Genomic DNA, 22357 nt, shown 5'->3' on the forward strand with positions numbered 1-22357 from the left:
GGACACGTGCAGTTTCAAACCTCAGCTCTACCACCAGCCCTCCTGCTGACCCACTCCGTGGTCATGACTGTCCCCCTCACGCTGTCTGCAGCCTGTCCCGTCTGCGGTAGCATCCTCAGAAGATGGGCACGGTCACACCACACCCCACCCCAGTCCCCTGAAGCCTGCAGTGGGACCCACATGTCATTTGCTTGTGTGGAGCTCACGAGCCAGGGTGCATTCGGCAAAACTGGGAAACTAAATGCTTGGCATTGTTGTTGCCCATAATGAATCTTACAAATAGTGAAAACTTAATTAATAATAACACTTAGCACTGCCATGCTGCCTTTATATTTACACAGCACTGTGTAAACACTAACTAATTAACCTACTGTACTTAGCAATTATATAGTGCTTTATATTTTCCAGGTCCTGTGCAAACATTAGCTAATTAATCTACTTAATTATTTCCATGTTTTATATTCTGGAGTACTGCGTACCGTCAGCACAAGGAGGAGGCCTTAGCAGGGATACTCCTGAGCGGCTCTTCTGCACTCCCAGCATTTCCAGTGCCTGCCGCGTCCTGGGGAGACACCTCCAGCAGCCACAAATACTGCCAGCTGGGACAGGGATACAGAAGGCCCCCGGGGAGCAGAGGCAGAGCCTTCTCCAGTTATTTAAAACTGAAAGGGGTTCAGTGAACAGCAGGAATGATTTCACATTTTCAAAACCTGTTGTGCAGTGAGAGACTGAAGTTGCTCCGCAGATTCAGCACATCAGAGGGAAATTTAAGAGGCAACTTGATCACAGCCCATAAGGCCCCGTACAGGGACAACACATTAGATATTCAAATAATGTCTAATTAGATTTCACACCTGGAAGAAAAAGGTAGGAAAACTGGAAATGAAATTCACTTTTCTAAAAGTGACTGAGCGACGCCTGGCCAGCAAAGACCATGCTGAGGGGCAGCTGGGATGAAGTTTGGGAATTGTGATTCGCTGTACTTCTCTTAATTTCTGTGGGCTTTACTGCTGCCTCAGGGTTGACCTCTTCCAGAATGCCCACTGACCAAGGTAAAGCACCCAGGTTTAAAAAAAGACTCGCGCAGGTATGAAGCATTAGCGCCCTGGGGAAGTGAGGGCCCATCCCCAGCCGCACAGCGTGGGTGGCAGCAGCCGCTGCCTCTCCCCCTGCACTGACAGCAGAGCCGGACTGTCCTGCTGCCACAGGGTGCCCAGGAAATTAGACAAGCCACCCCAATAGCCCAACTACAGAAATATGAAGCATTTTCCATCAGAAAGATACTAAAAGAACTAGGCCTGCCAATCAAACACTCTCTAAACAAGTATTAATGTACACCCACTCATGCAGAGCTGCATCTCGCTGCTGTTTATTGCATTTTAACATTGTCAACAGAGCTTGCTGAAGCACTCACAGTGCTCTGCTGACCTCCATTATTTATGATGCCATGTGAAATTGATTGTGGTTGAAAGATCCTTACTGGAATAAAATGAGCTTCTCAATTATTGCCACATAAATAAATCTCCGTTTTCCAGCGATCCCCCCTAGGGAGCACTTGCATAACCCTGAGTTCATGACAACAGATATCTCCAGCTGGCAAAATACAGGTGACTGCATTGTACTCATTGTCGAGTTACAGGACACAGAGGTCAAGCGATTCTCTGTATGACCACAGGGAAGGGAGACTGTGGGAACAATGTAGGGCTTACTGGTGTTTCTAGATGGATAAATGATAAACGCTCCAGCAAAGCAAGTTGTGATCATTTTTGATACTTTCTGTCAAACGCAGTGCAGGAAACATGCACTAAGTACTAAGGGGATTATGAACAGATGAACAAGACGAACAAGCCTTTCAGAGACCCAGCCTCCTACTTGCCTTTCCTCTCTCAGAAAATCCTCAGCTAGATGTAATTTAATAAAATAACTTAACCTGTTACAGCAATCCTGAGAGAAATCTTACCACCGTTTTTTTCTCTCCCGTCCCCAAGAAATGCAGAGCTCTACACATGCAATGGCAAGATTGCACGGAGCGTCCCCACCTGCCTGCCTCCTCGGTCTCCTGCTCGGGCAGCACCACGGGACCGCAGGGCAGACCCTCTCCCCACACCTGCACAGAGTTACAGCACATGCTGTCCTGCCCAGAAACACCGGTTTCTCCGCAAGGCTGAGCCCTGGCAGGGCTGACTTCAAGCTACTGGACTTCCCTCCTGGCATGGGATGTCAATGGGTCATCAAAACGGAAAGAGGTAGGCGTGGAAAAAAAAAGAGCTGCGGAGGGTCCGGCCCACACCATCCTGTAACAGGACTGTGAGCAGAGCCAGGGGAGGGAAGCCGAGCCTGGGAAACCACACGCAGGCAACCCTTGAGGAGACATGGCCTCTGCCGCTCAGAACTTCATGGGAACAGAGATCCACTAGGGATGGGGCTTGAGCTCCCATTTCCACATTCCCAGCAACCCCACAGTGAACCAAGGATCTCTCTTGCACCAGTTAGCACCAGTTTTCTATTCTTCCAGTTCTTTTACAATCCTTTGTTCCAAGTCTCCTGGGGGAATTTGCTGTTCAGAGCATTCAGTTGTACTTTCTTGGTGACCTTTAATATTAAGGAATATTATTAATTCTTGATTTATTTAAAAGACTCTATTTTGACAAGATTGCAGGAGAAGAAACCTCTCTCTTGAAGGATTACAGAATGTGTATTAATTAAATGCCAACAACAGAGCAGTCAAAGCTTTCCAAACGTCCACTGAGGAATATCTCTCTCTGCTCCCTTCTCCCCCTCCTTGAAAGAGACCTTTATTTGAGGTCTGGAAACCTGGCACACTCAAAGGAGACTGGAGCTCCCTCCTCTCTGCATTGACCTCCCTGAGCCTCCACTCTCTGGTTAACTGGGCACTGAGCAGCCTCTCATTACATGCTCACCTACACCCATTTCTAAATGGACAAGGCCTCTTCTCACTCTCAAAACTGTCTTCACAAGGATCAGCAGACCAGAGGAGCCCAAGTCCTGCCTCTGGACATTGGTTTGGACACCGCAGGGTGCACACTCCTGGAAATTCGTCCTTTCTGTTCCTCCACCTGCTCAACAGTCCTCCCCCAGGTAGCACGGCGCAACCCTTGCGTGTGAGAACACACAGCAATACCGAAATCCTGTTTAACCCGCATCCATACTGACAGGACAACTCTGTATGCTGGGAGCATCCACGTTACAATAATTCACAAACTAATTGTTTCCTAACTGTGCTTCTTTATGGCACTGTCACACAGGCACATATGCACAATTATTAAAAAATGGAATCTGTCCACAAAAAACCACTGTTTTTCTATTAAAAAAAGGGCATGCCATAGAAATGAACTCCAAACCTTCTGCAGAATTTTCCTGAAGAGGCTCCATGTACACAATTGCTTCTAGCAAGACACATCTTGTACTGCAATAGAGGTAACTTTACGTCTTTCACTAGCTGTTGAAAGCACACATACACTCTCTGAACACAGAACCATAGAATGGTTCGGGCTGGAAGGGACCTTAAAGATCACCTAGTTCCAACCCCCCTGCCACGGGCAGGGAAACATGCAAACCCATAAAGCACTGCTGTGACAGTATCTACTACAAAACAGCATCCTCAGGTGGAAAGGAAAACAGTGAGGTTCCCCTTTTTAATCAAGATGTGCTTGGTACACTCACTGGGAAGCAGACTGAGATTAGGACTCTAGGACTCAGCCTACCTGAAAGGGATTTCCTGTGTTCATCACGCAAGATGGTGAAAAACGAGTAAATGAGTGCAATATTTGGCTGGTGATGTCATAAAAATGATTGATAATACTGAAAATGAGGCATCTTGCTGTGACAAAGTAAATGGCAACAACCTTCTACAAGTCTGGTCTTGAATAGGATATTCAATTTGCTCCAGTTTTCTTGGAGGAATCATGGACTCTATGTAGAGAAGGTGTTGCTGCATTTCCCCCTGGCTATGAGAAGTTTTCAGTTTGATAGCAGAGGAGAAGAATGAAGAGCATCAGATAAACTGGCTGCACATCCTGATGGATGGGACTATGTTTGGACAGCAGTTTGCAAAAGCTTTATGTTCCTAGGGCAGATTTCATTGCTCAGAAGTAACTAGTGCCTTTCAGAGGCCAATTTCTCTTCAGACAGTGTATCTAGGAAAAGCCTGCCTAATACAGCATCTATATCGTGTGGTATTGTGATGGTAGGACATTATATCCTCTGAACAGAGACACTTGTCTCTTCTCTCATGCCCCCTTTTATACTTGCCCCTGCCCATGTCTGCCAAAACACATTTATCTTGCATCAATTTCAACGTTCATCTCTCCCTCTTCACTCTACCTGCAGTGCCTTTTGGAGAGGGAAATGATCAAGGACTCAGACAGTATGCAAAGCAAGAGTGGAGGAGACATTTACATGAAGGTGGGATGCACCAAATACTGTTTCTTATCACATTTCCTGTGAATTCTTACATAATGTTTTGTATTTTGACTACTGGTACGCATTGAAGAGAGTTTCCTTGGCTTGCCTGCAACAATGCTGCACTCAATTCAGAACCTGTAAGACACATGAATAATTCAGATTGTTCATTCCAGTGTGCCTTGCTCTGTGTTTGTTAGTAGTGGATAACGCTCCACTTCACGTTGCTCTGAGCTGCCACTTCCACGAGGAGAACTACATACACAAACTGCTGGATGAAGTCTCTGCTGCATGTATTTATCCATTGCTGGATGAACTGGCTTTGTTGGGGTAACCCTCACCATGCATCGCCCCTCAGACTGACACCGCAGGAGATGGATAGCCAGCCAAGGAAGCAGGGTACGTGTTTTGCAGTTCAGATGTTATCCCATTCTCAGATGGTCTGCACCAGCCTGGATCACTGAATCACCTTCTCAGGTGTCTCAGATTGTTCTGCTGCAGACGGGGTCATCCCAACCAGCTGCTGCACATGAGGTGCTGCACCATCGCTGCTTCTTTGTGAGCAGGGTTTTCCATGATGAAGGACACCTCTCTCACAGAATCACAGAATGGTAGGATTGGAAGGGACCTCTGGAGATCATCTAGTCCAACCACCTACCAGAGCAGGGTCACCTAGAGCAGGTTGCACAGGAACGCCCTTGAAAAAAGTATGGGGTGGGGACAGGTCCCTGAGCACCACAAGCTTGACCCCTATAAACTGCTAAACCAAGCACCTAATCTGCTCCATAAACACCTAGACAGTGTTTTATATCTCCATTCAATGGGAAAATGTTTTTAATAGTCCTTTTCTCACCTTTCTGCCTGAAGACTGGCAGCACGCATGCCCCTTCCTCCCAAAGCATGTCCAGGAGGACCAGCCCCTCTCTGCAGGTTATGGACTGGGGGGCCAGCCAGCTGCATCATCATGCTGTGCCATCCTGTCCTGGCAGCTTGGCTCTTCCAAAATCAGTCCTCTGGGAACACTGGAAGTATCCCATTGTGAAGCTGAGGACCTCCACAGGCAACACAGCCATGGTAAGTCAGCAGACCTTGAGAGCTCAGGAGAAGCAGGCAGCTGCTCAAACACTTGAGGTTCAGGGAAGGGAGACGAGGGGCTGCTGGAGGCACTGCCCACAGGCTGCTTGCCCCAGGAAGCCCAGCCTGAGCACGGCACCCTGAGCACACGGTGCCAAGAGCAGGTCTGGGCACATCTCCGGACAGTGGAGCAGCAGCCCTTCTCTACACTGGCCTTAGTCTGAAGGAACCATGTGTCATAACTGACATAAAAATGATCAAAAATCTCCTCAGATGCACATGAAACGCTCCCAGCTTTGCAGGAAGAGCTGTGTGTCCAGCATGCCGTGCCACCAGCGAAGCTGTCATGGGTCAAAGATGGAAATCCCTCCCTTGTCAGAGTCGCCTTTTTAATATTCCTTTTCTGTGATTAATTCAGCTTCGTGTCGATGTGTCTTGCAAATTAATCGGTTAGAAAAATGGAAACCATTAAAAGCATTAGTTTCTTCCATGCTCCCCTGAAGGGCTCACAGGCTGCAGGTGAAACCAACACAGGCTGCAGGTCCAGGGTGAATTGCTGAAGACCAGGGACAAGGGGGATTGTGTAGATTAGGAGACATGATGGCCAGAATATGGCTATTTACAGCCCATGCACCTTGAGCTGCTGGGAACCCTCGGAGGGACTTGCCAGCCTTGATGGGGGCTCCCAGGTGGTGATCACTGCACTAAACGAGCATGTGCCCTGCCAGGGTGCCATGAGAGAAGTCACAGCAGCAGTGCTACAATTTAAGGTGGTTTCATTCACATGGATCTCCTGGGACTTCATTCCCTTTGCCTGCTTTGTACCTAACAGAGAAGCTCAGGCCAGTAAGCAAGGTAAGTACAGAGCTAGCAGACTGCTTAATATACATAACATTTAAATTTTCATTATAAGCTATTAAAGTTGGATTCTCTCAAGTTGCTGTAATAGAAGAAAGATTTATGAAAAGCTGATTTAAATAAGGCTTCTCAAATGGACAAAAATCAGGCATTCAGCAAGCTATTTCTGTTTACCTGAGAAGAAATTTATTCTGACTGACACAGCAAACACTGCCCATGGTCAGTGGTAATTGGAATTCTGATGGAGTTTGCATTGGCATTTTAACACCAATTAATAACTGGTTTTAAAATTTGCATTTATGAGAAGATTTCATGTGTCTGGGAGGAAAAAAAAAATCAAACCCCTGAAATGTTCATGAAACATTTACCCATGCTTGTACTTGCAAGCCATGGACTTATTCTGAAGAATAATAAGTATTCATTTGCATCTTGACTCTGTCCCACAAGTGACAGCAGTGTTGCTCTCAGACGAGCACGCAAGCCAGGCGGACAAGCATCCAGGTGCCCCGACTCTTCCAATAACTGCATCCACATCCATCCCTGGGGAACTAGGGCATGGGAACTCTGCAGAAGGGAGCAAGGGAGGCTGGGGGAGCTGGGACAAGGAATCCTGATTTGCCGTGCTATCCTACTTAGAACAAGAGACTGAAAAAAGAGAAAGGCAACAGAGTGTGGCTGGCTGCAGCTCTGGCTGGTACTAGTGCCACAGACCTTCAAGCATCTCAGCATTGCCCTCCCCACAGCAGGGAAAAGCACTCAGGACACAGGATAAGCAAGTAGATTTTAGAGGAAGCTTTGTTTCTAGAGGAAGACCTAAGAGGACATTTTAACCAGCAAGTGCAATCAGATGACAAAACTGGTGCTGACATTGTCAAACAGCAGCACAGGGTGGCAGCTTTCAGAAGGCTCTGCTCCGTGTCATGCACGGTCTTCCCAGCAGCATCATCCCCACCACCCTACCCCATTTCAGCCCCAGACTCCACTCACACATGGTGAAGACACTGTACAAGCCTGCAAAAAGGAGTGGAGGAGCAAGAAGTAGGATGGCTCCAAGCAGCAGTCCCACTGTAAAATGCCAGCGCAGAGGAGAGCCACGTTTGCAGAATCAAGTAGGTCTATCAGAGGAGAAAGCAGCTGTGTTGGGGTGAGGGTCAGTGTTCAAAGAAGGATAAGGCTAAAGGAAGAAGATAGGCATCCTGTGCTTCTCTGGGAGTCAGGGAGATTTTCAGGATCAGCCATAGCCCCTTGGAAAGATCAAATCAGACAGGGAGCAGAGCAAGGGACGCAGACACTCTTTCCCAAGGCCTCTTGTGCCTTCACCACAGCTGGATACAATCAGCATAAGACTTGAAGGCATCCACGTGTCCTGTGCCCTGAGCAGCACCAGCATGAGCACCAGCTGTGACATGACACAGCAGAAAATTACCATGTTGTGCCGGGGACAAAGGCAGGACAGTTGGGCTGCAGCACGAGCCAAGGACCGATGCTCAGAGAAGCCTGTTTCCAGCATCACTCTGCAGCTGAATCTGCTACATCATCCCCAGCCTGCTTGCCTGGACCAGCATCCTATGAACCCGTGCAGTCCCGCAGTCCCACTGCTTGCTCACGCAGGAAGCCCAGGGTTAAAACCATGCTCAGCAGCTGCTCCCTGCCCTCAGTTCTTGGGGCTTCCCTTCTGCCATGCCAGGTGGAAAGGAAAGCAAGCGAGCGCAGCTGGATGAGAGATAAGCAACCCATGGTGCTGTGACTGCTGCTCTTGGGGGAGTCAGGGGTGAATCATAACTTCATCAGCCTACAAGGGAAAGAACCAATTATCTGGCAATTGTATGCAGTCTATTTCAGTGGGAGGCTCATAACCTAACCAGCCCTTGTAGTCAAGGGGAATAAAATATATGCTGACATCAGTACACAGAGGTTCCCATTGGAAGCCACTTTCACTGCAGTGTCGTGAATCTTTTCAGAAACAGCTTGAGAAGATTCATTCTGTGTATCAATCTTCCTGGGTAGCAGAGCTGACGATGGTCGTACATAATAATGCTTAAGTCAATTCACATGCACAGTCAGTGGCTGTCTACAAGTCTTGTCCCTAATCAGTATATTAAATAGAAACTTATGACTAATAACTCTGAAAGGGCCTCTCCAGGGGCAGTGAAATGCTCCGCTTTGGCCACTATCAGCTCCTCAGGCGTGTGCTATAGTGGCATACTCTCCCCTTGGCTCCAGGAAGGGAGAATGGCAAGTCATAACTCTTCTTCTGTTTGTTCGGGTGACACATTTTTTATGAGCCAAATTCTTTACTTTAGGTTTTGACAGTGATTCTGTGACTTTATGTTCATCCTGTAATCACAGTACTGCTCTGGAGCAGGAACAGAGACAGCTCCATGCTGGAGGGGAAGCAGATGCCCCATCGCAGCCCCTCCGAAACTGCTCCAGCTGCCCTCTGCTCAGGCACCGTGTGCGCCGGGGGTGGCCGGCGCTGGAATACAGACTGCTCCTGCCCTATGCTGCTCCTGATGCCACGGGGACCCTGGATGCTGTAAGCTGAGCAGCAGTCCAGGCAGGGAAAGGACTGGGCTACCAGGAAGTGGGACACATTCACTGTCTCAGCTCTGGGCGTGTTGCTTGCTTCCAGCTCAGCTGCGCTCACGAAAGATGCACCTGCTGGCAGCCTCTGCACCCACAGGTTTTTACGGAAAGCACCACGCAGCTCTTCAGGAGCCGGCGTATGGAGCATTCATTCAGTTCCCCACCAGCCGGGAACGCTCCAACCAGCCCAGACCTCTGCAAAGCTGATTTCCATGCATGCCCTACGGAGCTGCGGCTGAGCTGAGCTCAGTCAGGGCAGAGTGGGTCCCAGTGGCCAAACAACCTGAGCAATCGCTGGGGGTGAAGAAGGAAAGGGCACAACAGAAGACCATACCATGTGCAGGTAAGAGGAGCCCAGGGCCCCTGCAGCTTTAAAGTAGGCAGCACTTAGAGGTTTTCTCCCTAACCAGAAACCTCCAATAAGAACAGATCTAAAGAAATGTGTTTTCTAGACTTCCACATGCAAATGCCCAGAGCAGATCTACCTTTGCTATTCAGTTGTGTGGCTTTTACTGCTTGAAAAAAAGTTGGGGTAAGGAAAACTATTTCTCTCTTGAACGAAACCTAGCGGAGTTCCTTTCCTCACACTTTCTCTTTTACTTCCAGGTCCCTTGCTTCACAGGACAGTTGACTCGAGGGAACGGCACCTTAATTAGGGCTAACAGAAGAGCCCACCTCTCTTTTAAGCATCTAAAAATGACCACATACACCAGTGCTTTCCGGCTGGTGCCCAGGTGGTGGGAGCTGAGATGAGCTGAGTATCATTATGGAGCTGAGCCCAAGAACCCAACTGACTGACCCAGAACTACGTACGAAGAGAGACGGTGGCTGTAGAGGAAACAAAGTGTAGACAGAGGATGGACAGAGACACGGAGGAGCCCTGCAAGCTGGCAGATGTGGCAGCAAGCCCAAGGCAGCCGCTTTGGAATGCACCCGCGAGTGTGGAAGCAAAAAGACCTCATGTTCAGGAAAAAAAATCTCAGAGAAGATGTGGCTGTTTCAGCTTTTTGTTGCTGGTGTGACACTTCTCTTATCTCAGAGCAGCAGAGGTCCACACAAGAGCAGGCAGGCAGGCTGGGGCTTTCCCAGGACAGGGCTGCGGAGGCCAACACTGGGCATTGCAGGCTGTCAGGTCAGAGCAGAAGTAAGAACCCACCCTTCCTCCTGTCCACGAAGAGGTCCCCCCCATGTAGGGGCACACCAAGCTCAGCAACCTGCCACAGAATGAGCCACGCGCAAGAGAGAAGAAACCTGAGGCCCATCCTGGCCGGTGGCAGGCAGCATCAGGAAACATCCATTCGCTGCCTTGTTCTCAAGTTGAGCTCCCAGGGACAAATGACCGGGCCCCCAACACACTCAGATTTTCCTCTGAGAAGGGTTCGTCTTCCCCGGGTTGTGCTCTGCTCCTTCAAGCAAGAAGCTGAGGGAGAACTGCAGCTTTCACACTGACCTTCCCGACACCCGCTACGGCAGACTCTGCTGGTGAACCCACACCGGGAAACCTGACTCACAAGTTGAAAACCTTTCAGCGGAAATGAGGTGGAAAGAAAAAGAGAAAAAGAGAAATGTAGACAAAAAGGAGGGAGAGCTGAGGCGGCAAGGAGCAAAAAGGGAATAGAGATTCATCAACTTTGTTTATTTACTTACTTCATAGAAGGTTATTTTAACTTCCCTATCCTTGACAGCAGAATAAAACCTCTCTGAATTCCCCAAGGGCCAACCTGTCATTCCCCACAGAAACAGGTAATTTTTAAAACACGCTGTGCCAAAACATGAGTGAGAGTTGTAGCATCACCACCACTTCTGCACGGCTTCAGAGCAGCCACACCAGCCAGGCAGGAACCCCTTGGCTGAGCCAATTCCTGAGCCAGCCCTGAGCACACGTCAGGAGGCCGATGCCTGTGGGCACCACTCGCCCAGGGAGCCCTGCACACCTCTGCTGGCTGCAGCATCTCTGCTAGGGGCAATTCTCCAATGCCTTGGAGTATAACGCAGCTGATGCTCAGTGCTCAGTCCCTCCTGGTCCACCACACAACATGCTGCCTGTAGCCTCAGGCCATTCGCTTCACATACCACAGGGAGGATTTGTACCCCTTCTGCTGGAGGGATGGAACAAACAAACCTATCTCCTTAGGCCTTCCCATCACTGCTGCCATCTACCACCTCCTTCTTCCGCTTGACAATGAAAGGAGCTGTGAAGAGAAGTACTTGCAAAATTCCTATGGAAATATCTCAAGCCACCACATCCTCAGAAGGCAGAGTTCCCCGCTGAGGAAGAAGGCTCACCACAGCCCAGGGCAACAGCCAAGGCGAAGCAAGAGCTACAAACACGGAAATGCACACGTGCACATCATATGCAGACACAAGGAGGAGACTGCAAATCTGGCACCTGATCCCAGCACAGGCAGCATTCAGTCCTCTGTTCATGCAGTGTGCCGTGGGAAACAACCGCCTTCATGGCATCACCAAAGCACTGAGGAAGCACAGGCTGATGTTTAGCAGAAATTTTGTCTATGTTTTTAGAAAACCTCCCGCCCCTGAGGTCTCTCAGTGCTTTCCTAGAAAGACGATGAAATACAGCTAGATAGTGGCAGGTCTTAAAATAAAAACAAATAGCTCTTGCCTGCTTTTCCACAATGCTCCCTCCTGTCTAACATCTCACTTCCCACCTCATCTGTGACATCTCATCCCTTTCTGTCACACTGGACGTGCACCAGGAATGGGTTTGCTAAATGCATTTGGCTCTTCCTTCACCTGTCTTTCTCCATGCTACACATAACAATATTTTCTGATCCTCAATGTGCAGGGACAGGGTAGAAATTTACACTGAGAATGCACTGCAAGGCAAACACTTGAGGAAACCCTGCACTGTGCTCCCCTGAGAACCGCAGTTCCTTCTTGGGGCTACCAACATGAGACACGCTCTGTAACAAGCACCCTGATCTCTGTCCACCCTGCAGCTCAACAACTGCACACCTGAGAATATCCCCTTCTCCCATGCAGTACCTGGACAGTCCTGGAATGCACGAGGACAAGAGTCTGAAAAATAACAGTTCAATAGCAGAGGCAGTTCATCATGGGAAGAGTTTCCCCAGGAAGGCAGAGACAGCTCCAACACTGGACAATTTTTTCGCTTTGGCTATAAAGCACTCCAATTTTTGCAGGAAGACCTATCACCAGGCCTATGCAAGGTATCAGGCTAGGCAATTGCTGTGTCTTCTTCTGGCCTCAAAGTCCATAACCTCGACCTCATGAATTTTCATAATCATGGCACTGCAAAGAGACGTGCTGTGATTCTCAGGATTCCTGCAAGGAGCACATGGCTTGGAGCTGTCTGGTTCAGAGCCTCCCATGCAGTCAGGATTTCTGGAGCAGTATTTGTAATGCCATACCAGTTACAACCCATCCTCCTTGAACGTGGATCATGAGCAAGGATATAATAACCTTAAATTACACATATTCTGCAGAAAGCACCTGATGCATCCTCACCAGACATCCGGGTGGGCATCATATGTCCCAGTATTGCTGGGAGCGTTCACTACATGTGCAGGAAAATCCCTCTAGGAGAAACATATTGCTCTTTGTAGATTCTCCCACATAAACAGCTCTTGTGTGTCTTTTTCTCTCTTTGAGATTATCGTGGGGTTTTTTAACAGGCGGCAGACCACCTTAAAACTCCCCCTTTCATCAACACACAGACAAAATCTGACCATTGATCTCCTGTTCACCCCCTGTGCACAGATACCTCTCATTACAGTGGCTGTGGGAGTCACCCATTTAATTAATGAAGTAAGCGAGCACTTATTTTCTGCTGCCAGAGGAATGTAATGTAGCATTTGAGAGAGAACCTAGTACCCACCCTTCTTTACCTTGGTGTGTGCTTTACAGCGTGACTCACAGGCAGGCACTGACGAGGCTACTCAGGATGCTGAGGAGACAGGCAGCAGCGGAGCACCGCACGAGCTTGACTCAGGGGGAGACTGCCATGACTTGCTGGCAGGTTTGTAGGAGTGAAGTGTCATCCTAGATCAAAGTCTTCTGAATGATTCCCTGTGAAGAAGGGGGATATAAAGCAAAGCAAAAGATCAAAGCAGATCCTGGCTGCCTCCACCATCCCCACTTTTGTGTGGCTGCTCCTGGTGCAAGCCCACGGGAAGCTGCCGGCTATGCCCAGATCATGCGGACAGCGGGTCTGAGCTGGGAGCCTCTGTGGCATCCTCCGTGACACCACACCAAGGACAGGAGAGCCCAGAAGAGGTGCCCAGGCTAGACTATACCCAAAGCCAGTGTTAAGAGCTCTCTATGTGTTGTTTTCTACAACAGCTGAATCACAGATGGTGCTTCATTAAGCTTGAGATTCATCAGCCATTGTTAGTGTTGTACTCAGTAATAAAATAATCATTTAAAGAAAGCAGTCGTCAGAACTAAGCAAGCCCACTGGCTGCTGGGTTTGACTTCCCCCACCAAGGCCTGGCAGACAGCCTGCTGCCTGCCAGTTCTGACAGGCAGGGCAGTGATGGGAAAACCCCGGATGGCTCTTTTTATTGTGAAAGCACTATATGAAGCTGCAAACATATCTGTCACCTTCCAGCACATTGTTTACCAGCTCTCCTCAACATTCCCCAAACAATATTTTCTAGAGACTGTAATTCAATACCTCACACCCCAGAGCCGCAGCATCAGCCCAGAGAGCAACATGATGAATGTATCGTGTTCCTCCAGGGCTTGGGCTAGGGAACTGGTTTGCGGTGTTCCAGCTGTTAATTATCCCTCTGCTTTTTGCTATTCTCATCCCAGCTGTGCCTCTGTATTTATCATATGGGTCTACATGCTCTAAAAACATTCTGATTGTTTTAAAGTATAAGGAGCAATTTACCCTTTTTGCACAACACTAGGCAGCTCGGGGTATCAAATGACAAGACTTGATCAATAAGGCGCTCACTGGATTAGAGGCACCGGGGCTCAGACCTCAAAGTGCTTGTTTGGAAGAAGTGCAAGTGAGAGAACACACCATGAATGTTAAACAACAGATACAAATACGATTTCCATCCCTCTCCCTTCCCCACCCCTTCCCCAGCCTGCGTCCCACAGACATCGCCAGATTAATCCCAGCACCAAGACAAATGTTGAAGAGACCATCCAGAGCCAGGACAGCCCAGGCCAGGCTGGGAAGAGCCTGGGAAGAGCCATTCCTGCTTTTCCAGCCACAGCAGCATTGGCTTCACTGGCAGCTGGCGTGCAGGGGACAATGCCCAGGCAGCGCCCGCGCTTTTCTGCTGGAGAGCACCATACCAGCCCCCATCACCTCCAGCTCCCCAGCACCCGCACGACCTGCCCCAGCACCACACCATCCCCAGGCCACCCTGGCTTTCCCCAGCAGAGCTGGGGCAGCAGCATCCTGCTCCGCTGCTCTTTCAGCCATTACCCTGCTGCCACACAGGGAGTCTCTGCCATTCCCCAGGACACTTCTGCTCACCCCGTGTTCCCACCACTGCTCACTCCCACTCCCAAACCTTTTGTCGGTGCATTTTCACAGCGTGCGTTCCAGATGACTAGCAATACTGAGGTATAACCTAAAGACACAAACACCAGTCCTTCATGTATTTCTACTGAGTATGTCTTATACCTTCATATACACTATAATGCACCCTCCCCTTTCTCCCCCCTCCATTACTGCTGCAGACCTTTTTCACACCTGCACTGAGGTTTTGGGGTTTTTTTTGTTTATAATGACGGCTTGGGTTCCTTGTGAAACCTGAGGCTTGCCAAAACAGTTGTGATGTACCCAACTCAGGATCCCTGATAGGGTCCCTGTCCTGCTCTCCTCCAGTGGCCAGGGGGCTTCCTCTTGCTGAGGTACCACACAACATCTTGCTCCTTCCACAAGGGAGGGGTAGCTGCTGCCTGCAGGGACAGCACAGGCTCCTGATGCTCTCAGCGTTGTAGAAACATTACTCCTCACAGCCCCTCAGGAAACGGCAAAGCAAACACTATTATCCCCACTTTGCTTCCAAGGACCTCATACAGGTAATTAAGACCCATGCTGCCACTTCTTGAGCTGTGAATTGCTGATATTTAATGACATTTTCCAAATATTTTTAATAGAAATTTCAGGTCTTGTTCCTAATCTGACATTTATCTTCTATTAGCATGAAAACAAATAGAAGGGCCTGAGAATCATTGCTTATATTATAAATGACTTTATTGTTGGTTTTATTACCTTCCCCATTAAGCTGTCACAATCTGTGCCTCTTCCCGTTTTTGTGATGACCAGCCAGTGAAATCTGTCATCTTTTCCATATGATTTATACAGGACCCCAGTGATAACTTTATTCGTGTGGAAGATAATTATCGGCTATATTATTAAGGTTGCTCAGTTGCCCTAGGGGATAATGTGTCAGAAAGGTTAAAATATTGACAAGCAATAAAGCATGTATTATAATTATACAAGTGCCAGGATAGATAACTGGCTGTGAGCGAGGAGCTGAGCTGCAGTTCTGCATTTGCCCAGCAAAGACAATAATGACATGGCCGCATCTTACACCTCCCACTAGGACTACAGAAGTCTAGGCCAATTAGAGGGATCTCCAACAAAGGATATACCCTCTCCCATTCACATATATTGATCACTGAAGCCCTGATGACAAGGCCTGTGGTGAGATGGTCTATTATTCATAATTGAACAGGATGCAGTAGCTGAAGTAGACAAGGTTTTTCCACAATCCTTATGTATTTCTTCCCACGCCCCCTAGAAAAGTTTGTCTTCTTAAGAATGGCGAAAGGAGAGCAAAGAATTGGCATCTCTGAAATGAAACATTGATTTCTTCTGGGATTGGAGCAGCAGGTGCATGCCTTATTGGTAAAATGGTATATGGGTATAATCTGAAGGACAGTGCTGAGACAAATTGCCCTTTGGTTCAGGCACTAACAAAACGAAGCACTGAATAACTTGGCACTACATCTGAAGTGAGACTATAAACCTAACCTTGGTCATTCCTCCAGATCTACTATTGTTACATCAAGAAGAGTAGACGGGGGACTGAGGAGCTCATAAATAATTTCTCATGGAAAGCACGTACACTAGCTAGAAGAAATCTCTCTCTGAGAAAATGTGGAAAAGTGGTAGATTTAACCTACTTCAAAATGTCATTTTTTGAAGAAAAAAAAAACCCAGTCCACATCTCTTTCTTGATGCTTAAAGGATGTGTCTGTACTGCAGCAGCATGTTAAGCATCAACCCCTAGACTGGGCTTTGGGCAGCTAAAGGAATTTCCTGCAGCAAACCCTGCCAGTTCCCTCCAGTATAATCATACTGAAAATAGATGGTCACCTACGGATAAACATGACCAAACAAGAGCTGCAAAATATTTAATAAACTAAATAGGTTAACTTTCTTCTGCTAAGCAAGAGACAAGGACTACAGAAAGCATGTTTATCTCAGCTTCATCTACATCTCGCTGGATTTGTCCAGGGAAACATAATTAATGTAGAGGACTGAGGTCCTGCACAGAAGGGTCGGAGCTCTAGCCCAGCCAGCATGAGACACCCGGCAGTGTTCCCCTGGAATACAGGCTTGCACCATTCTTTCACTGGCCCTTTGAATGAGTCATGGACATCGCAGGAATCATCTAAGTGCTATTAGAATTAATTCTATGAAATACCTTTTCTCTGCTTGCCACAAGTACACAATGAGAGCGTATGGCTTTCTTCTCTTACTCAGAACCAAGAAGCCTGATGCTGTACATGCTGCCTTGTGCTCATGAGCAACAGTCTTCCAACGCAAGAAGTGCAAGACACTCCCTTGGGGCAATTATCAGATTTAAGAGGCTCCTCCGCCCTACTGTCCTTACAAATCGTGACAAGAATTAGCTACAGCAAGTCTGTGAGGTGCTCCACGTCCCCTCTGCAGGCTCTCTGGAGTCCCACAATTGATGCTTAATACAGTTCTGGAGGAGAAGCTCCTTGGGTACCCACAACCACATCTGTTTCCAGGCTTAACATTTACCCTAGAGTTGGACAACCTATTTGTGCAGCATACCATCCTGGTCCTCAGATGACAACACCTCTGTAAGGGCCACCTGGGAGCTTGCCTTCCTGCCTGTTTCCCACATTTTCCTTCCTCCTTCCAAGGAGCTGGAGGGCATTCAGTAAAGTGGCAGACCCAAGCCTGACTTGACTTAAGGACCTAGTTGTGTCGTCCCCAATGCCAGCTACAGCACAAACACACAAAAGTCCTCAGAGCATACAGTCCATTCCCCATGCAAACGGGTTTCCAGGAAGAGGCATTACTGAAGTCAGTGCTTTCATTACACAGGCAGGTAGTCTGACCCCCTGGAAAGGCTCCTTTTCCCTGAAAACCTGTTGATAACTTCCCCAATGACCCCCACAGCTTATGCTGCAAGGAGGTGTAAGAACATGGCTAGATGACCAAGATTTTCCTCAGATGACAGCTTTGTGGAACTGGTTTGAAACATCTGGTTCTCCCAAGGAAAGGTGCTGGTGCCTAGAGGGGCTCAACGTGGCCACAGATGGTGCTGCCCAACACACTAAAAGGATGAGGGACACATGAGCAGCAAGAGCTGGAACAGGAACTCATTTGGTCCATAGGCACCTTGGGAGCTGAGCGCATTTTACAGTGTCACACCAGCACACAGGGAACAGATGACGTAAACGGAGGTGAATTAAAACCTACAATCTCAGGGGGGTGATGGCTGTAGCGCGCAGCACCTGTTCAGCCTCCAGCTTCAAAGCAGCAGGAATTTTAAGTGTTATAATTTACAAAAAGTTCATCTCCAATTTTTGTGTAACTGTAAATCTCTGATACTCACTTTGTTAAGGAAAGGTGTGAGACGGCAGGAGGAGTACTGTACCTCCGTCACACCTCTGATGCATTATAGATCACCTCCATGAGGGAATACACCTGTATTACAAAGCATGAATACTCCTTTCAAATAAGTAAAAGACGTGTCCATTCCATGTCTGTGACAGCAGGATACAGACTCCTTGATTTGCAGTCACCTGCTCCAACCATTAGCTGAGCCTGCCGTATTTTCCCTGCAGTCCCCCGTAACGGTCCTGCAAAGTCCCAGCAGAGTGGCCCATGATGAGCAGGCAGGGAGTCTGGGTGTGCTCACTCTGAACCGTGGGTGAAACTGTGCTGTAGCGAGAGGGAAAGTACCTGCCACGGTGCCCTCCCTGCCCTTGTTCGGGTGGTTACCCCCTTCCCACCTTCTTCTCCAGCCCTAACACTGTTCAACCAGTGTTGGCAGCGGAGTGCTTGGTCTCTTGTCTGAATGTGGCAGATGTTTCCTGAATTCCTGTCCTAGATTTGCTACAGATCAGGCTGTCCCAGCTCCCTCGGGAATTTGCTTTATCAGCCCAGACAGTCTGGAGTGCCCTGTGCCTTTCAGGACAGCCCTCTCTGGTGTACAGACCTCCGAATGCTTTGAAAACCGGTGTTGTGAGGCCAACACTGTCTCCCCATTTGTCTTTGCTATGGAGCTGTAGCTGCTTCTTTAATACAGTCTTGACTCCCAGTGTAGTCAAAGGTAAGACTTGTCTGAGTCTGTATATTCTGAAATATCTGCACAATCTAATTTACAGAAGTCAGGTTAAATGACCGTCCTAGAGAAGGGTTGGAAGACAGACAGACACCCTGTCTTGGGCAGCTCCCAGCAGAGCCTCGGGCAGGGATTCCCACTGCTGGGCTGCAGGAAAGGAGGAACAGAGAGTTCACACCACGCTTGGGGTACCCAAGCATCCAGCAGGTTCATAGACCTGGGGTAGTGCCTCGGGTAGGACGCAGCACCAAGACTGGACGGACCACAGTTGACTTGAACACAGCAGGAAGAGATGCCTTTTTAAGAAATGCATGGGAAATCATAAACGCCCAGTCAAATTAAGAGGCTGTTCTCCTGGCCAACTGTAAATGTTATTTCCACTTTCTTTCAGGCAATTCTTGGAATGGCATGCACGCACTTCACACATAAATATAATCTCCTTTCCTCCCTCTGTGGCCTAACGATGTTAACCCACAGCCACAGTGCAAACCAAACACACCTCCAGAGGCACAGGCTGCTGGTGTGAGAACGGGGCAGCCCGCAGGCTCCCAGCTCGCTGCCACTGCAGAACCGGAGGGATGTCTCAGGCGACAGCCCCGCAAGAGGCAGGGCGGCTGCTCAGGAAAGGCGTTTGCTAGCTGTGCTACAGGGAGCGAGAGCACAGGGCACACTCCTCAGTAAGAGCTTTCCTGTGCTTGTCTTCACCATGTTATTAAAATGTCCAGACAAAAACAAGGAGTGAGAGCGACTGGTATCAGCCTGGAGAAGGCACAGGGAGATGGTCTACCTATCCGCTCTCCTACCATAAGCACTGAAGGGTGAAATCCCTCCTCATTTGGAAGAAACCCTTCTAAGACACGTATTGACAGAGAATTGGAGAATACAGACTCTTAGACGAAACCATGTTTAAATAACATACCATTCCTTGCACAATGCATACAAATGCCTACTTCAGCTCTCTGAACGCTAACATCTAGCATCATAATACTTTGCAGAGCACCAGAAGACTGTCTCCACAGGACTATTACCTCTGACTCTTGACAAAACCTCTCCTGCAGTATTTTCTTCCCATTGTGCCTTGCAGATGCTTCCCTTTTTAATTTGTCAGAGACAAGCAGCTGCACTGCTGAAAATAACATTCTTCAATAATGCTCTGTTTACTGCCAGATCTTGTTTCTCAGCTAGTACCGGTTCTGTTTATCCTTGTTTATCAGAAGGGCAAATTGCAGTCCAGGCCCACGGTTTAGGTTAATCTCACAAATATGTTCAAATAAAAATCGACTTTGCACTATTGAAAGCTCTGTAGCTATGAAAAGATGGGAAACACAAAGTCTTACTTTAGCTATGTATCATAGCTTTCCAATTGTGATATCTGCTCTGAGCACAAAGGAGTTTTCTACTCCTTACCAATAAAAAACAGATGGTACCAATTCTGATTGTCACCTTCTCAGAGCTGACAATGCTTTTGTTGTGCTGGATCTATCGTAAGCTAGTTAGCTTCAAAGGTAATCAGATATTTAACATATCAGTAATTCAATGTGAAGTGCCTGGGACAAATGTAGTAACAAGCTTGTTAATTGTCAGCTGTTTAGCCTAAAAGCAGTGTCGGTGCTAGTTGAAGTTAGGAACACAGTATCTGCCATTCGGGACAGAACGCCATTCCCAGAGGCAGGCTCCTGTCCCCATTTGCTTATGGTGGGGTGACACCCAGTCCCTCCAGCCCGTCTCTCACTGATGAAAGCCATCCCACCCTCTGCAAGGCCACACCACGGAGCAATGCCGGACAGGGAGTGACAGGGACAGCACGTGGGAATGGGGCCCTTACCAGCTGAGCTGCCCCTCGCTGGCTCACCCACCTCTGTCCTGCCTCCTGCCTCCACACTGAACCATGCCAGGAGGCATCCTGAACCAGCCCCTGGATGTTCCCTGCCTTAGAGAACTGGGAATGCCATAAAAGCCTGAGGGCCCCTGACAAGGGGCTATAACAAAGGAAAACTAGAGAGCACTGATGGTATAAAGCTGCTTCCCCGCCCAAGCTTCTGCCATGGAAATTGTAGCCAGGATGTATCCGATAGCATGCAGGTCACAAGCATTACCAGATTATAGCTGCTGGGAACACACAAATCACTCGGCATCTTCAGGGAACCCAATATAGCAGGGTTAGGAAATTCCTCCTACCAGTTGCTGTCCATTTGTGTTATAGTCAGCACAGCCCTAGGAATCAATATTACTGCTCATAGAAATTACAAGCATTAAGGATGTTAGATAGAATGTGAACTTGTCCTTTCTTAGAACTAAATGTCTTTTAATGGCACTTGAAGCAGCCTACAAGTAATCTGCCCTTATTGGATATACAATTGCAGCTGCTCTCCCAGCATGCTATGAATGGATAGCACAACCAGCGCTCCAGAAAGCGGCACGGCAGCAGGGCAGGTGCGGATGTTACCAAGGGAAGCCTGAAAAAAGGAGCTCCATCTCCTAGAGCCTAACACAGAGCCAGGCTCCACAGGGACGCAGCAAAACAGAGACGGTGCTGAGCCATATCAGAGGAGATGCGGTTTGCGACATCACCAGGAGACTAAACGCAGCGTTCCCTTGAGATGCGGCCCAAACACACAAGGAAGAAGGAGTTCTTAAACACACAATCTGTGAGGAAGCAACTTCTTTTTCTGCATATTTTCCCAGGAACACCATCAGCCTCACCAGCGCGCAGCTCTTGGCCTCCTCCCTTACCTTCCCGATATGCTGCTTAACAGTCACTGTTACTCACTGTTACTGGCCTCTCAAACTTCTCTAGTGCTCCACATTTTGTTCAAAAACAACGTTAATGGTTCAAATAACTCTTTCATACCATCTTCCAAATTTAAACATTTAAGAGTCCCAGTTTATCAAATCCTCTAGTTTCCAGTAGAATAAAGTATTCTGTGTTTACGGCAGGAGGCGAGTGGCTCACCCATTTATTTCCAAATACAGATTAGGAATATTTCAGCCTTTCCTACTCTGCGAGTGCCGATCAGAGCCTAGTCCTCAGCACAATTGTTCCTGGTATGTTTAACCCTGGCCCTAACCCATGGATTCTTCATTGATACCAGTGTCTTCTCTCAGATGAATGGCCAAATAGGTGTCATTTACTGAGCTTCTCATTTTCCCAGTGAGATCCACATTTGTACCTTTTTACATTTTAATTGATACTTTCATAAGCTCTCTCTTGATCAAGAGGCTTTTTAACTGGAGATTCCTTCTTCGTGACTGCGAGATTATGACCATTTGGGGTATCTGCTAAAGCACCTTAAACAATCCCAGTGTTCGTTCATGTTTATGTTTACATTCTTCCTTTCTAGCAGTTTTCTTATGATAGTATTCATCTTGCATGTGCCACACCAGGGGTAAATTCTTAGTAAAAAGGCCCTGATCTGTTTTTTCCTGCCTGGGCAGGACTGTGGTGTTATTATCAAAAAGCTGTTTCCTTTCAGCCACTTTACCCTTTTTGGGGCAATCCTCTGTGGCCCCAGAGAGGTCAGCGGTCCCCATCCTCTTCCCTCAGCCAGTGCACCAAAATGAAATACCGGATCTAGTCTTGTATAATGAATGAGTTGGACCCAGAAGCCTAATTAAACCTCTCCTGCTATTGCTGTCTCCAGTCAAGTCCTTCTGATATTTGAACACCAGAGCCTCAGATCTCTTCAAAGGCAGATGCACGGCCGTACCAGCCAGACAGCTCTCCTCCGTTCCCACGCTCTCCGCAGCAGCTGCTGTTCCCTCTTTGAACCCAAACGTCACCTTAGTCCCCCTCCTCACATCTGTGACTCTCTGCATGAACTTTTGCCTTCATAATGCAGCAAATGCTAATGTTTGAT

General features: G+C 48.1%; 1 long non-coding RNA gene across 2 annotated transcripts in view; it reads right to left on the bottom strand.

Annotated features, from left to right (window-relative positions):
* Positions 1-12363: 12363 nt before the first annotated feature.
* Positions 12364-22357, bottom strand: part of LOC128913790 (uncharacterized) — a 64252-nt gene continuing 54258 nt past the window's right edge. For both annotated transcript variants that reach the window (XR_008468071.1, XR_008468070.1), the window contains one exon: positions 12364-12990. This is a non-coding gene — a long non-coding RNA (uncharacterized LOC128913790). The remainder of the gene's footprint in view (positions 12991-22357) is intronic.

This window comes from Rissa tridactyla, chromosome 8 (genome assembly GCF_028500815.1).
Source record: "Rissa tridactyla isolate bRisTri1 chromosome 8, bRisTri1.patW.cur.20221130, whole genome shotgun sequence".
Taxonomy (NCBI): Eukaryota; Metazoa; Chordata; class Aves; order Charadriiformes; family Laridae; genus Rissa; species Rissa tridactyla.